The sequence below is a fragment of the Pinus tabuliformis genome, chromosome J (genome assembly GCF_031772625.1).
Source record: "Pinus tabuliformis cultivar Carrire ecotype Pingquan chromosome J, CPIR1, whole genome shotgun sequence".
NCBI lineage: Eukaryota > Viridiplantae > Streptophyta > Pinopsida > Pinales > Pinaceae > Pinus > Pinus tabuliformis.
The window spans coordinates 1,511,577,535-1,511,593,499 of NC_142295.1; the positions used below are offsets into that span (position 1 = coordinate 1,511,577,535).

General features: G+C 36.5%; 1 pseudogene; it reads right to left on the minus strand.

Moving 5' to 3' along the window:
* Positions 1-1,935: 1,935 nt before the first annotated feature.
* On the minus strand, positions 1,936-4,716 carry LOC149233195 (cytochrome P450 71AU50 pseudogene; annotated as a pseudogene).
* Positions 4,717-15,965: the final 11,249 nt, after the last annotated feature.

Below are 15,965 nucleotides of genomic sequence, written 5' to 3' on the forward strand. Positions count from 1 at the left end.
CAATTATACCGAGAACAATAACAATTGCAACAAGTATAAAGGGGAGGGGCAACTCCCGAACAATCTGCCCAAAAATATATTATATCAGTCTTTTCAATAATACATCATCAAGTATACCTGGCAAAACTCCAAGTCTATACTTAGAATATTTTACAACCAAGGCATAGAACATCCTTTTACAATCATGTGCACCCTTGCACGAAGAGAAGTGCTCACCCGAGCCACTTATCCTCTCTACCAAGTCCTGCACATACAACCCGAACCTCGACACACTTGCCTACACTTCAACCGGCATAAGAAACTCCAAATCTGCACTTAGATAACCTACACATGAGATATGCGCAGTCCTTTACCCCTCTTGCGCAGATTTACCTCTGCTCTATGCGTAGAAGTGATGTTCGAATTCGTTGGTGTTAAAATGAGCCTCATGCTCCTTTACTTATACCAATCCTTGCGTATGTTTTAAGGGGTGTGCAGCCCCATGGCCGACCCCACAAGTTGGCACATATGCCCACATGTCCACGTTTTACAAGTCGGCTTTCATGTAACCTTTACATCGCATATAAGTGGTGCGTTCCATACTTAGCCGCATAAGCCTTCATACTATCGTCGCACTTTATGTCGCATTATCGTCCGCACTCCGTCGCACTTCCGTCATTCGGTGCGCCTGCGCGCCCGCCCGCGCCCGCGTGCACGACCTCGCCCGGCGCCCATCGCACCGCGGCTCGAAGGCCTTACAACAATGATCCTAAGCATAACGAGGTGGTTTGTTGTTGAGTGCTGCTTTCTAAAACCCGCTTGGCCTTTAGCCCGCTTACCTTCACTTTCAAGCCATATGCTCAACTCCCTTTCCATATCTTATTGAGTTTGTGCTTGTACAATAGAAGCCTAATCATAGCTAGGCTCTCGATATATTTTTTTTTATCGACTTAATAATGGCTATATTTGATAAGGGTTTTAATGATATTTGACTCATTTATTTAATTTATCGATATAACAAAATATAATAAACAAAGATTAAAGATAATCAATAATCCTATTTTTATTATATTATATTCAATTAAATATAAGATATTAATAAATAATATATATTTTGAAATATATAATAATATATATATATATATATTTTGAAATATATAATAATTAATATTGAAATATATATAAATAATATGGTTATTTATATCCATATATGTAATATTTGATGATATGCTAATTCTAAATACAAAGAATCAAAATTATAATAATTTTAGAGTTTTAGAAATATTTGATTTTTTTATTTTATTTATATATAACAATATACGATTAAATATATTATATACATATTATATTATATAAATAAAAATAAAAAGAAATTCAATATTACTAAACAATATTAATTTAAAAATAATGTTTTAAATTAAAAATATTTTTTTAACTTTGTGTATATAATAAAATGGCATAAATCTCATATTAAAATTAAAATTAAGAACAACTTAATTCAAATATATATATAGACATTAACACAACTAAAAAAACATCTATCACTTTCTTATCATTAAATTTCATTATTGTAAACTTCGGTTTTAAGCAGTTTCACTCTCAGTATATTAATAAATAAATACAAACATAACCAAAATAATATCAGTTACAAACGAGTAAAACTTCAAAAACAGTAAATCACTACCAATATATTAATCCGTAAATATAATCATAAACCAAATAATATCATCTACCACAATTAAAAATTGAAAATCAATAAACGGATATTAAAAAGCCACATTCTTATCCCCATATATATTAGGATAATCAAAATATACACGTCACAGCGCTTGGCGATCATATCTAAAATACCGGCTTCGAAAGGTCTCTTATTTCAGCGCGATATTAACGTTATACAAACACGATAAACATAGAATGTCTCTCTGTCTGTCTCACCTTTTTTATTGAAATATAAAATCAGAGTACGGAGAGTCGAGGAGTTGGCACAGCCACGAGTTCATGCGCCCGAGGCAGTGTCAGTCCATTAAACCTCTCACTCATATCCAACTCCTCCTGCCCATTCATTTTCTCCGGGAGCCTCCAGTTGAAACAGTGCAGCAACTGCGCCATCCCAAACTCTACAACAAGCATTCCCAGTTGCTGTCCGGGGCATCCTCTCCTTCCCGCTCCAAATGGAATCCACTCAAAGTTCTGGACATTTACATCCTCCTCTGCCGCCCCAGTTTTTCCCATGAACCTCTCTGGCTTGAAACTTTCGGCATCCTCCCACGACGTTGGATTCCTCCCAATCGCCCAAAGGTTGAGCAGAACGCAAGTGCCACCAGGGATTTGATAGCCCGATACACTGCAATCCTCCAAAGATAAATGGGGAATAGCAAGAGGCCCCGGTGGGTGGAGCCTAAGCGTTTCTTTGACCACAGCTTGTAAATAAACGAGAGACGACAGATCAGATTCTTGTACCATACGCTCCATTCCAACCACGCGTTCAAGCTCCTCCTGAAGCTTCTTCAGCACTGGCGGGTTTCTCAGCACTTCGGACATTCCTCACTCTATCGCAATCGATGACGTGTCCGTTCCCGCGGCGAACATATCCTGCAAATACAATGTACATCACTTACCAACAATGTATAAATCTTTACATTTTAAAAGTCACTGTAATTGAATGTTTTAATGTGAAAAAACATTTAACGTACCGCTATGACGCCTTTAATATGTTTTCGTTTAATTTGGAACTCCGTATCATTATCTGCGCAGATTGCCAGCGAAACGTCGACAAGATCAGGTGTGACGTTGGGGTCATTCCGCGCAATGTGTTCCTCTATCACATTGTTGAAGAAATGGTCTACCGTCTTGTGTATTTTCTTGAATCGCCGTCCCAAACCTTGCAAATCGAGCCACGCCAAGTATGGTATATAATCTGCGATATTGAAAATACCGGCTAACAGAAAACTTTCTTTGATGCTTTCAATTAACTGTTGGTCCGAGTACTTTCTGCCGAAGGCCATCCTGCAGATAATAGAAGTCGCAAGTGTTGACACAGCTTTGCTAATGCTTACGGGAACATGAGAGCCCTCACTGTCTTCAATAATAGAACGAATCATACAACACACTTCCTCCTCTCTTATGAAGCGGAAGGAATCCAAGCGTTTGGAGCTGAGCAACTGTAAAACGCAATCTTACGCATTTGTCTCCAGTAAGCACCATATGGAGCATAGCCCACGTTAGAGAAATTATACGACAAATACTTAGCAGCCATGGATTGAGGTCTGCCAGCGAAAAGGCGATCATTATTCTTGAGAAATTCCTTGGCCATATCTGCGGAGGAGACGACTAGGGTGAGGGCAGAGGACCCCAGGCGCAGAGACATGAGAGGCCCGCATTTGAGAGAGAGAGAGTTGCTAGGGCTTGGTGTGGAGGGTGTCCGAGCAGGAGGTGTAGGTTTCCAACGATCGGCAACCGAAACGGCCCCGGTGGCAACCTCCGCTTTCTCATTTGGAACAAGAAACTCCATGACACCACTAATGTAACTAGGATAGTATTAAGAGCACAGGCGCACAGCACTTTAACTCAACATAAAACACTGAACATGAGAACTTACTTCCATTGATCGATTAACAGATATATATACAAGCTGTAGATGTTTCTGGAGCAGGGTTTAGAGCAGGGTTCAGTCAGTCGGTGGCTTCCTGGAGAAGCCTCCCCCATTGTCAATGTATCCGCCGACTTCTAGAACAGCGGCTGATTTTTAGATACAGCATTAAATAGTTGTTGAATATTGATGACGGGTTGTTGAAATTATTTATGGTTTCCAACACTCCCTCTTAATTCCAACTACATAACAAATATATAATATAGCAGTATATACAAGACACTATACTCTTAATCATGATGACCTAAACTTTAACTTGCCTACTGGTCTGCTGGTCTAAGTCTCAACAGGCTTACAACAAAACATTTCATTTTTGCCTTCTTATTAAAAAGTCCATGCTTGTTCCTTTGTTGATGCAACTTCATCTTCACTTTTCTTGCCATAAAATAGTGATGGAGCTTCTCCTTTTCTAATAACCGAATCCTCCACCGCAAAAAACAGTCACCAGCATCATTCAATGTCTTCCGGTAGAGCTCCTTATTCTGGAACGCCTCATAATTATTGTAACATACTGAATGTCTTTCCTTGTCATAATCATGCATGTAAGCCACATTATTCCACTCAGCACCAAAGCCCTCTTCCAAAATATTGTCAGCTCCAAAACGTTTCCTCCAGAGAATTGTGTTTTTCAGCATAGTAAAGGCTTCAGAAACCTTGAAGTCTCTTGCTCGGAGAAACTTCAACAGAATCACGTTAGTACATTCATCACCCATGGTGTGAAGAAGAGGAACTCCCCATAGGAAAACGTTTTCTACAGGTTGAATTACAACCTCCTCAGTTACCGTGGTAACAGTGACCTCAACTGGAGCTTCAGCATCAACTGGTGCAGGGGCAGATGTTGTTTCTTCTTTCTTTACGGTTTCAGTATCAACAGCAGGAGCCTCAGTTGAAGGGGCTGAGACAGACACCACTTCAGTTACAGTTTCCTCATGCTTCAGAACATCCCCTTGGGCTGGAACCTCAACATGATCTTCAACAACATGACATTGTTTGTCCAAGAACTCAAAAATACTGCTAATCCTAAATGGGTTCATGAGAAAATGACCATCGAAAAGATCATTGTCAAAAAGGTCTAAAAAGATAGACATTTCCTTAAACTCTGGCCAGCTTTGACTTCAAAGTGTACCAGGCTCCGCTCTGCGTCTCACATCACAGCCAGCTTAAAGATTGAAAAACCAAAATCATAAAAGCAGAATGCATAATGAAAAATGACAGTTATAAAACCGAATGAAACTCACATACAATCCTTCGTCCAGGATTGCCCTTCCACACTTTCGTTGCACCAAAACGGGTGAGCAGCCACTGTCACACGCGTCTGGTCACCGCACGACCCTCACTCTATCGGTGGATTTCTCAGCAACAAACAAGACACTCGGCTGCAAGCACAAAACAAAGGATTTCCCAACAGTCAGTAAACAAAAATGCACAAAACAGTGTTTCCAATATACCAGACAGGTTAGTGACTTCTGTCCATAACAGCACTGCCCCACAACTCAACCACTATGCCACTTTCCCATGGCCGCAACAGCTCACGCTTTCTGCACCACACTGGCCACATACAAGCTCCGTGTTCTAACAACGGCTCTTGTAAACAGAAACCCAACCACGGTCAAGATTCAATAGCTCTCTCCTCCTTTCGTGGCTGGAACAAGAAAATCACATTTGACAGTATCTTCTGCACGCAGCAGCTTTAGTCAATTCGCCCTTCACCAGAGCCTTCACCTCTTAAATGGGCTTCCACAACAAACTCGGTCGCACCGCACTATACTTCGGTCCACGACTCTCCAACACCGAGGCTCTCTAATCAGCGCCAATAGCAGGGCTCACTACCCACAACAGTTCTTTAAGCCACACTAGATCCTTCAGGATCGCTCTCTCCACCACCAGCACTTTGTTCTTTGTTCACACAGAAGACACAGCGGAAATCCTTCGCTCTCCTCATGCAGCACTCAGCGGCAACGGCTCTCACACTCTTAATGCCGAAACCCTCAGCTCTGATACCATATTAAGAGCACAGGCGCACAGCACTTTAACTCAACATAAAACACTGAACATGAGAACTTACTTCCATTGATCGATTAACAGATATATATATATATATATATATATATACAAGCTGTAGATGTTTCTGGAGCAGGGTTCAGAGCAGGGTTCAGTCAGTCGGTGGCTTCCTGGAGAAGCCTCCCCATTGTCAATGTATCCGCCGACTTCTAGAACAGCGGCTGATTTTTACATACAGCATTAAATAGTTGTTGAATATCGCTGACAGGTTGTTGGAATTACTTATGGTTTCCAACAGATAGCAGCGGCAAATTTGAGGTAAAACTCGGCACATTCCAGCATTAGGTGCTCAGAATACAACAAAATCGCCATTGTTAGCAACTTAGCCACCCACAACGAATGGGAAACAGCTAACCAGCCATATATTGGGTCATTAATGCCTTCAGAGCAGCACGCCACTTAGCCCGATAACACGGGAGCGGGCAAATATTATTTAATGCCGAATTTGCCCGCTCCCGTGTTATCGCGTTAAGTCGCGTGCTGCTCTGAAAGCATTAATGATCCAATATATGGCTGGTTAACTGTTTCCCAACGAATGAGGTACTCCACAGGCTCCTCACATCTATATATAACAAGAATTGGATCGGGGACTCTTCAGTTTATCTTCGAAAGTATACTGTAAAATGATGTGATTGATGGTAACTCTGCACCTGTAAACCAGTAGGAGGAACCGCATTTTCAAATAAATAAATAAATGTAATTAACTTCGAACGTTTCTATACGCACACGTTTCCCAATAAAAAGGTGCGACGACCTTCATAAAATTAATGATATTCTGTTGACGAATAAGCACACATTAAACTGACCAGAATCTCGGCCGTAGATGTCTCTCTTTTCCTTTTCCTGAAGGTCAAAGTTGCCAAGGAAAGGAGAAAATCAATCGTATCCAATAAGCATGGTTTGCGAAGTATGTTTTACTTAATATATATGATTTAACGGTCAATTCATACTATAAAGATAGTTAGAACATATATTTGGTAAATTGGTATATGTTTTTGTATATAGAAGAAGAAAAATAATGATATAGGAAATGTTTTTATTTATTATTATTTTTATTTTTATCTAATTTAAAAATTTATTATAATTTAATGTTTAATAAGCAATAGAGATATTTATTACTAGTTATTTTTATTTAACAACATATATTTCATATTTCATAGGAAATAAAAAATACATTTTTTTAGTGATATAGCAGTAAATATGATAACTTAAAAATTGAGTTGAGAACAAAATTTCAAATATATCTCACATCTTAAACATATCTTGAAGCTTAACTAAATTCTATTTGAATAGGATCAAATAGATTAAAGGATAAAATAGAAAACACATTACCATTAGACTTGAATAGGATCAAACATATTAAAGGACAAAATAGATAGCACATTACCATTAGACACCTCTGAGATGGATACTAACCCAGGATCTAATAGCAAAGTTTCTTGGATAACATACCCCCAAGACATTATTTACCCTCTATGTATGAAAAAATTGCACATCATTATATTACTCTTATAGCTAAAAGATTTTCCTTGGCCACAATTCTAAATAGACTCTTAAGACAACTCTTCCATTAAATTACTCCATAAAAACTTTTGAATCTCATGCAATTTGAATACTTTTACTTACTTTCAACAAACCATCCTTATAAAACACTACACATTTTTTTCATTTATTTAATCATTAATTATTTAATTAAATATTTAAAATAAATATTATTTCTTTATATTAACATATTGTTAAAATCAATTATATATGTAATCAATTTTTTTTATCTCATATATAAATAAATATTTTAACTTACATATAAATATTTATATAAAGATGTTTTAAGAATATTAATTGTTTTTAGAAAATAGTTATTTTAGATTTTTATATATGAATTGAATATTTAAATTTAATCATTACTTAATCTTAATAAAATAGAATATAAAAAATTATATAATTTAATTAGTAAGTGTTATATTATTCATTTTCTATTTTCTTTATTATAATTTTATTATAATTAATCTTTTTAATGAAATCGAAAAACAATATAACAAAATATAATAATATAAATATACCAATCCTAAATTAAACCTTATTTGAATTATAAAAAACACATAATAAACCCCAACAAAAATATAAATACATCAGTATGTGGTATTGAGAAGCCTTTAAAAATTCACAGTAAAGAGGACAACAACAGAGCGCGGGATGTCAGTTTGTCTTTATCTTTAAAGATAAGAAAACCAACTACTTACCTTTACGTTTTAAGCTTCCTACTGACACCATTACCATACAGTGGGGAGGAACCCATCAACCATCTCCATGACCTGCTACCTTCACTTTTTAACGGAAACCAACACAATCAACGTCACTCCATACTCCATGAAAGTCGTCAACCAAATCATAGCTGAACTGTGTATGTTTATGATAACTACTTACTGACTATCAACAGCAACCCCACATTCACATTAAAAAAATAATATATAAAATAAATAAATGATAATGAATTTATATATTAATAAATTTTAAAAAATATTAATATATAAAATTAACAAATGATAATGAATTTATATATTAATAAATTTTAAAAAATATTAATATATAAAATTAACAAATGATAATGAATTTATATATGAATGAATTCAATATTTAGTAATGTTTATTTTTTTAGTGAAGAATATTTTTGGGATTTTAAATGACATTATTAGTAATATTGTGCCGAATTTGTATCATTTTTTTTCTAAAATTGATGTTAATTATTTTTTAATTTAAAATAGATTTTGATCGGTTTCTATCTCTTTTATATATAAATTTAATTATTTATTTTTTATTTAATTTAACTTTATGTAACATTTTTAAATTTAAAATAGAATTTGATTGGTTCCCATTTTTTAAAGTTTATCTTTCTTATATATAAATTTAATTATCTATTTTTTATTTTATTTTATGTTTTATGTTTTAATGAGGTAAAATAGAATAGATTTTTTTGTTTATAAAATGTTATTCTTATTAATATTGAGGGTGGTATATTATATTTATATATATGAATAAAATAAAATAATTTAAATCCATGCTAAACTTAATTTATTAATTTAAAAGGGATTAATTTAAAAAATGTTTTATAAAAAAATAATATATAAAATAGAATTAAATAATTTAAATCTTAAATTTAAATTGATTTTAAAAATAAAATAAAATAAACATGTACATATAAGTATTTAATTTTATTTATCTTTGAAAAAGGTTTATTTATAAGATTTATATAAAAAAAAATTATCAATCTCATATTTATACATATTATTATGTAAAATCAACATAAATAATTATTTAAAAAATTATATAAATGTAAATATAAAAATTAAGAGATTCAATACATAAACTTATAAATGTAATTAATTAATAGTTGTTTTATGAAATGATTAGATATTACTAACATAATTACATGATAATGAAATAAATTTTATATTGAAGAGTTGTGTAGTAAAGTAGAAATTGTATTAAAGGAGAAATTAAATGTAGAAAGTGCATGTCATGAGAGTGTTGGAACAAAGTATTAGAATTGATGTTTTCCTTGTTTATCGTTGTTTCTAAGGTCTCTATTTTTTTAAGCATATATATTCTAAATGATCCTTCACATCCAAGCTCAGGAAGTATTTTTAGAAAAAACTAAAATATCTGGAAAGGTCATCTAAATATGGAATAAGAATGAATTTGGGAACATCTTACATGATCAATGATCTCTTGAAGAATGCATCCAAGAAATGAAACAATAAATCATCACGGATGATAGATCCAAAGACATTGTGGTAGAGGAAGCAACCCTCATCACTCATCTCGAAGATCAGAGAAAATATGATGAGGTTCTCTCGCATCAAGAATCAAACATAAGATGGCTCAAAGAAGGTGAGAAAAATTATAAAATTTTCTATTGCTCCATGCATAATCACAGAAGCAAAGAGAGAATCTCCTCCCTAAAAATTTCAGATATGTGTTTATTTGCTACCAACATCTCTTATTGGATTCTTTCCCCTTAAATCTTGAAGCAATTAGAAAAATCACCTTTCCATCCCTACTTTAGTCATTTTGGAGCAAAATCAGGCTCTACTTCATTCTACTACCATAGAAGTAGAAGCACCAAACTTTGGAATGCTTAAAAGAAAAGAACTAGGGCTTGATGGCTTTACCTCTTATTTTTATCAAGCATGTTGGCCATTCATAAAACAAAATGTCTAGATAGTTGTCGAGGAAAGTTGATAAACAACATTTTCCCTACCTTCCTTGGATGCTACTCTTCATACCCTTTGCAAAAAAAATCCAATTTATAGAACCCTTATGGTTTTTTCCTGTACAACACTATCTACAAAATTATCTCTAAAGTCACTGTCAATCATTTGAAACTCCTTCTTCCATCACTCATCTCTCCGAAGAAGATACGATATGTTGAATGGAGACAAGTTTTGGATGGGATAATAGTGAGCCAAGTGTTGGTTCATTTCCATCATCATGAAAAAAAAAAAGTATGCTCATCACCCTCAGTTTATCTACGGATTTTGATAAATTAAGCTAGTCTTACATTTCAAAATTCCTTAGTGTGTTGGTTTCTCAGAAGCCTATATCATCTGGATTACTTCCCTTGTCTCCCCTTCCTTTTTCTCCATATTAGTTAATGTCTCTCCTTCTAAGGCCTTTAACACACCTATAGGAATTCATCAAGGAAATCATATTTCCCTCTTTGTCTTCAACCTTAGGGATGAAGGGTTGTGATGGGCCCTAAAAAAAGTTGTTAATACTTGTGCTAGCAATGTTCTACACTTCTCCAACTCTAATGAGAAAGCTTCAGACCAAAATTTTTTGGATGATACAATGCTCATGGGTATTCTAGCTATCTGAGAAGCATTAGTCTTTTGAAATTTCTTGGATGATTTCCTAGCTACCTTATGCATGCACATAAATTCACAATATTCTGAGGTATTCTTCTTGAATACTCCCCTTGTTATTAATTGTCATCTCAGTAATATATTGGGCTTCAAGAAAAGCACCTTACCCACTACCTATCTAGCCACCCATTTAGATCCCAATTCCATGTGTACCAAATTTTGGTCTAACCTCATTCAAAGTTTACCAACCAATTGTATATATGGAACTTTTACTCAATTAACATATTTGACAGAACTATCCTCCTTAAATTTGTCCTGAATTTCTTACCCATGTATCTTCTCTCCTCCCTTATAGCTCCCAAAATCATCCTTCATCTAATCAGAGTCCTTGATTGAACATTCTTATGGGGAGAACTGAAAAAAGAGAAAAAAAAATGGGAACCGGTTACTTAGGAGAAAGTATGTATCTCCAAAAAATCAGAGGTATTTGGCTTCCATGATCTAGAAACTCTGAACACTATCCTAGGATCCAAGCTTTGGAGGTGTTGGCTATAAGAAGGTCAGGGCTATTGGAAGAAAATATGGTCCAATAAATGAAACAACCACATTTCTAATGAATAGTGCATCTGTAAAACTATATTTCCAAGAGGATCATCTATCCAGAATTTGGCTTGTAATGGAGAACTTTTTATACAATAGCATTACTTCTAGGAAGTCAAGGATGAAATAAGTACTCACATTTGGGATGATTCTTGGCATCCATTTTCCAAACATTCTTCCTAAGTGCATCGTCAAGATACACACTATGCTATGGAATCTCATGGAGGGGTTCTTGTGTCTCGTTACTGGAAAAACATCTCCCCATAGTCCAATTATCACAATGGAAATCTCCCTCCTCCTGGTACATCCCCTTATTAGCCCAAGCCCTTGTGCAGTTCAAGAAAGCCTTTCGACAACAAAAACTCCAATTTTCTTAATATCTAAACAAACTTCATTAGGGATGTTGACCACAGGTTTCTTTCACCATTAGATAAGCTCCCCTCATTGTGGAAAATAACACCCACATGCTGAATTAGTAGATATAGTCTATAATTTGGTGGAAAAATCTTTGGCCCAAGATAACTTAATTTTTTAGGCTTGCCCTCCATAGAAAAATGTTAACTTGGGGGAAACTTCTCTCCAGGGGTTATGATGGTCTCTCACTCTATTTATTATGTCAAGCTAGTGAAGAAAACCATGAACATCTTTTCCACTCTTGTCCTCTAGCTCAGGATATTGGGAACCATTTCTTTAATCTCTTTAGACAACCTACCCGATTGGAGACAATTCCTCTAGAATTGATCAATAATTGACCTCTTTCTTCATTCTACAATCCCATTTTCAATAGAGATTGGATTCTTGCACCTAGATTTGTCCTATGGATTCTTTGGAAATAACACAATGAATGTATCTTTTGTAACTCTCGGGACTCCATCCTCTCTCTTTAGAATAAATTTCTTTGTAATCTCAAAGAAACCATCCTTATCTCCAGTTGGTTACCCTCAAATTGGAAAGTCTAAGACTCTGAGGCACTTATTCTTACTTCTCTCAATCTTCCCTCTTCCCTTGCCCAACTCCCATCTCCCCCTACCTCATTGACTCCCTCCCCCCCCTCACACTAGTCTTTCCCTCTTAAATTTATCAAACTAAACATCAATGGAACCTCCAAGAGAAACATTGGCCTTTCACGTTATGGGGGAATATTTTTCTAAAAAATAGTAGAAATATTCATCTATATTTTGGTTAAATTGGCCATAATAATAATAATGCAGCATAACTCAAAGCTCTTGAATTGGGGTCGAGGATTACCTCCACCTTCAATTTCTCTTGCCTTGTCCTCGAAGGTGACTCTTATCTTGTTACTTCTCTGGTTACTAAGCTCCTCTATGGATCCTCCTCTCTCAAAATCACCAAAATATGGAGACTTGAAAGCTTCCTGAATCTCATCAAACAACTCCTTCCTCAAAACTCTGTTGTCATCCCTCACATATATGCATATCATCTAATCAATTCACAAATCCATTAGCCAACAAAGGTGGTGCTACACTCTCTATGTTCAACGATTATCCTTGATCTTCCTTCCACCCTTCCCCACTAAAACATGAATGCTAGGAAAGACAACTCAAGATATTAGTACCTTGATGTGGGTGGCAAGCAATGAAATAAATGGAGTTGGGCTATAGCTATGTTTTCCTTTACTTCCATGCTCAATTTAACTTTCTTGTTATCATGGACTCTGTAGCTCGACAAGATTGTTAATTTTGTCTCATGTTGCTAGTCTCCCCTGATTTGAGCAACAAATGGATTTGGTCTATGTTTTTCAAGGACTCTCTTCTAATTTTTCAAGTTCTTAACTCTCTACTTTAGTGCCTCTGGTTTGGTTTCCAAGTTGGGTGGCCAAAGGTGGTAAGTTTGCTAAACTAATGTAAATATTTTCTATCCCAATGCAAATATAGCTTATAAAAATAAAACACATACATTTGAAAGAAAACTCAACAAGAAAAATATAATAAAACAACAAAGCGGGAAGAGTTCAATGACACTTATGTATAAGATATTTTTTATAATTAAATTAAAGATAAAAATGGCATACACACTTTTGATATAAATCTCAGCCCTCTATGTTCACTATAGACTACTATTAAAAATATTTCATGGATATTTCACAAAGGTTAAATCTCTACCATCCACTTAATAATTATAGTTAAATAACTTAAAATTATAAAAGTCATATTCCAAATTAAATACACCTATTGACTAAATAAACACCCCTATCAATATAATTAGTAGTTACTGACTACAAATCACAAATATTAGTTGACTCATACTATTATTTAGGAAAAATAAAATTGACTCATACTATTGTTTAGGAAAAATCGAGTCTCATCAAATAACCCACTAATAAAGAAATTAATTTTTACTTTTACCAAATACCTCACATATTTATAAAGTTAAAAAAAAAAAAACATTTTTTTATAAATAACCAAAAATAATTTAAAATGAAAAACACTTCTCAACTAAATAATAATTGCAACTTCAAAATCACTAAAATTACAAAAGTACAATTATATACTTTTAAATAACATTAACTATAACCTTTTATAAACCATGCTCTATTTAACCTATAATCTTTCTTCTTCTTCTTTTTTTGAAGGTGGCAAAACCTATCAAACTCAGGTGTCAAACCAACAGTGAGGACAGGTGTCAAACCAACAGTGAGGACAGCCATCTCTGGCTGCTATCCGCGAATGTCAGTTTGACTCATCACTGTTATCAAGGAAAACCACGCCACCTGTAATAACCCGCTGGTGGTCCGTAAGGGAGCTAGATGCCTCTGGGTCTTGGGCTGTTAACCTGTTTCCTTACGTCCGAGGAAGACGAGCTCTTAGCCAAACAATTGTTTTTAATCATTTTTAAAAACAATATAATAATAATTGAAGTTAAAATTTATGCAAAGCAATCAATAAATTTGTTAAATAATTATTGACCGCAATAAATAATATAAAAAGCATTATTTTCAAGCATATTTGTTTTTTTTTTCTCGGTAAATCTAGTCTATTCTATTATATTATGTACAAGAAAGCATTACAGTCAAAGAGTCAAGTTGCCCAAGGCCTGCAGTGGCTCGTTGGGTTAGCGTTTCGCCTTTCAGTATTGGCCCTCGCAGGGGCATCATTTCCAGACAGAAAATTGTTCTCAAACCAGACAAAAATCTCCCGCGCAGGGGCATTGTAGCAAAAATCCCACCCTCGCAGGGACGTTAGAAGACTGACAGCGCCCTTACAAAACCTACTGACATAACCAGAGCGAACATAGACATATATATAATCTAGAGAGACACAAACAGAGACATACAGCCTATACCCGACACAGACAGGAACGAAAGACCTATCCCAGACCTGGACAAAAGTGGAGAGAGATAGAATGTGCCTTTGGACGCTAATCCTCCGGCTCTTCCTCAATAATTGGGTACCACCCGTAGCGTTCGGGGAAGCCTTCCCATTCTTCCCCTGCGTCCCTCTTTGAAGTCGATGCCTCCTACTCCTGAGGTCGTTTGGGAGCCTGTTCAGGTACCTCCACGGGATCTTTTTCGACTTTTTCCAGTTGTACGCCTGGGAGCTCCTCCTTGCTGCCCGAACCGCCTTCACCTTCCTGAAAATCCTCAGTGAAAAGAACCGAGATGTGTGCATTGATGCGAGAGTTGTCCCTCGAGCTGCCCAGAGTGAAGATGGTAGACCCGAAAGCTGGAAGAGGGTGCGGTCCAGCACTGGGATTACCCATGTCCATGTGTTGACTTGCCTGGATAGGAGTGGCCCCTGCCCTTCTGTGGCAGTAACAACAACAGCAGTGGTGGTGGGAATCCGCACCAGGGTGGCGAGAAGAACCTCCACGAGCAGATCCCCTTCTACTGAGCAGCCTTTGCCTGGGTCTGACCATGTTTGCAGGGCTGCCGTCGGCTTGAAGCTGAGCGGCGAATGGAGGTTTTCCCGGAGAGTGTCTCCCCCAAACAAAAATAAGTCCTTTTCCCACCGTTCTGAGACGAAGCTCACCAGAACAGAAACAAGAAACAACAGAATATATGAGCTCGCGACTTCCCGTGGCTTCTTGAAAGCTGGCTGGATCAACACGAGCTGCGGCTTGAATAATGAGGTTGCCACCGGGAACCTGAGCTGCGTAATCCTCACTCTGAGCAGGGACTTGCAGCAATCCCTCATCCATATTAAACCTCTCGACATTCTCTCGAACCCCGAACTCCTTAACTGCTTCCTGCAACCTCCCCATTTCACCTTACGCATCATTGAATGCTCTGCCTTCGCGTCTCCTCTCTTAACTCCTCGGCGGCGAGAGGCAATGAATTTCCGGGATGAACTCGAGGCAGCACATGTCAAACATGTGGCTCCTCGCTGCCACTCGTACAAACACCCGCATCCGGGAAGCCTGCATCTTTTTGGATCAGGCTTTCGCATTCCTGGACCTGGAGATTGTTCGGAATGATATTGAGGTTTCCGGCCAGGAGGGTCTGTTCATTGTCTACTCCAATGTTGGCCAGGAGGTCAGCTATCTTGTTGCCTTCTCTTTTTGTGTGATTGAAAGAGATGGCTTTATTATTGCGCAGATCTTGTTCAATAGCATTCAGTCTCGCTTCCAGCCTCCAACTTGTTGCCACCTTCCTAGCTTGAGAGCCGTTCTGAATGCGAGTAGCCATGTTTATGAGAATCTGGGAGTCACCCTCTACAATCAAGGGTTGAAGGTTGAGGTCCCAGGCTAGCAGGAGACCTTGCCAGAGTCCCTCTAGCTCTGCGGAATTGTTGGTGTCCCACCCTATATTTCCAAAGTAGATCTGCAGAGGATTGCCTTAATGGTTCCTCAAGATT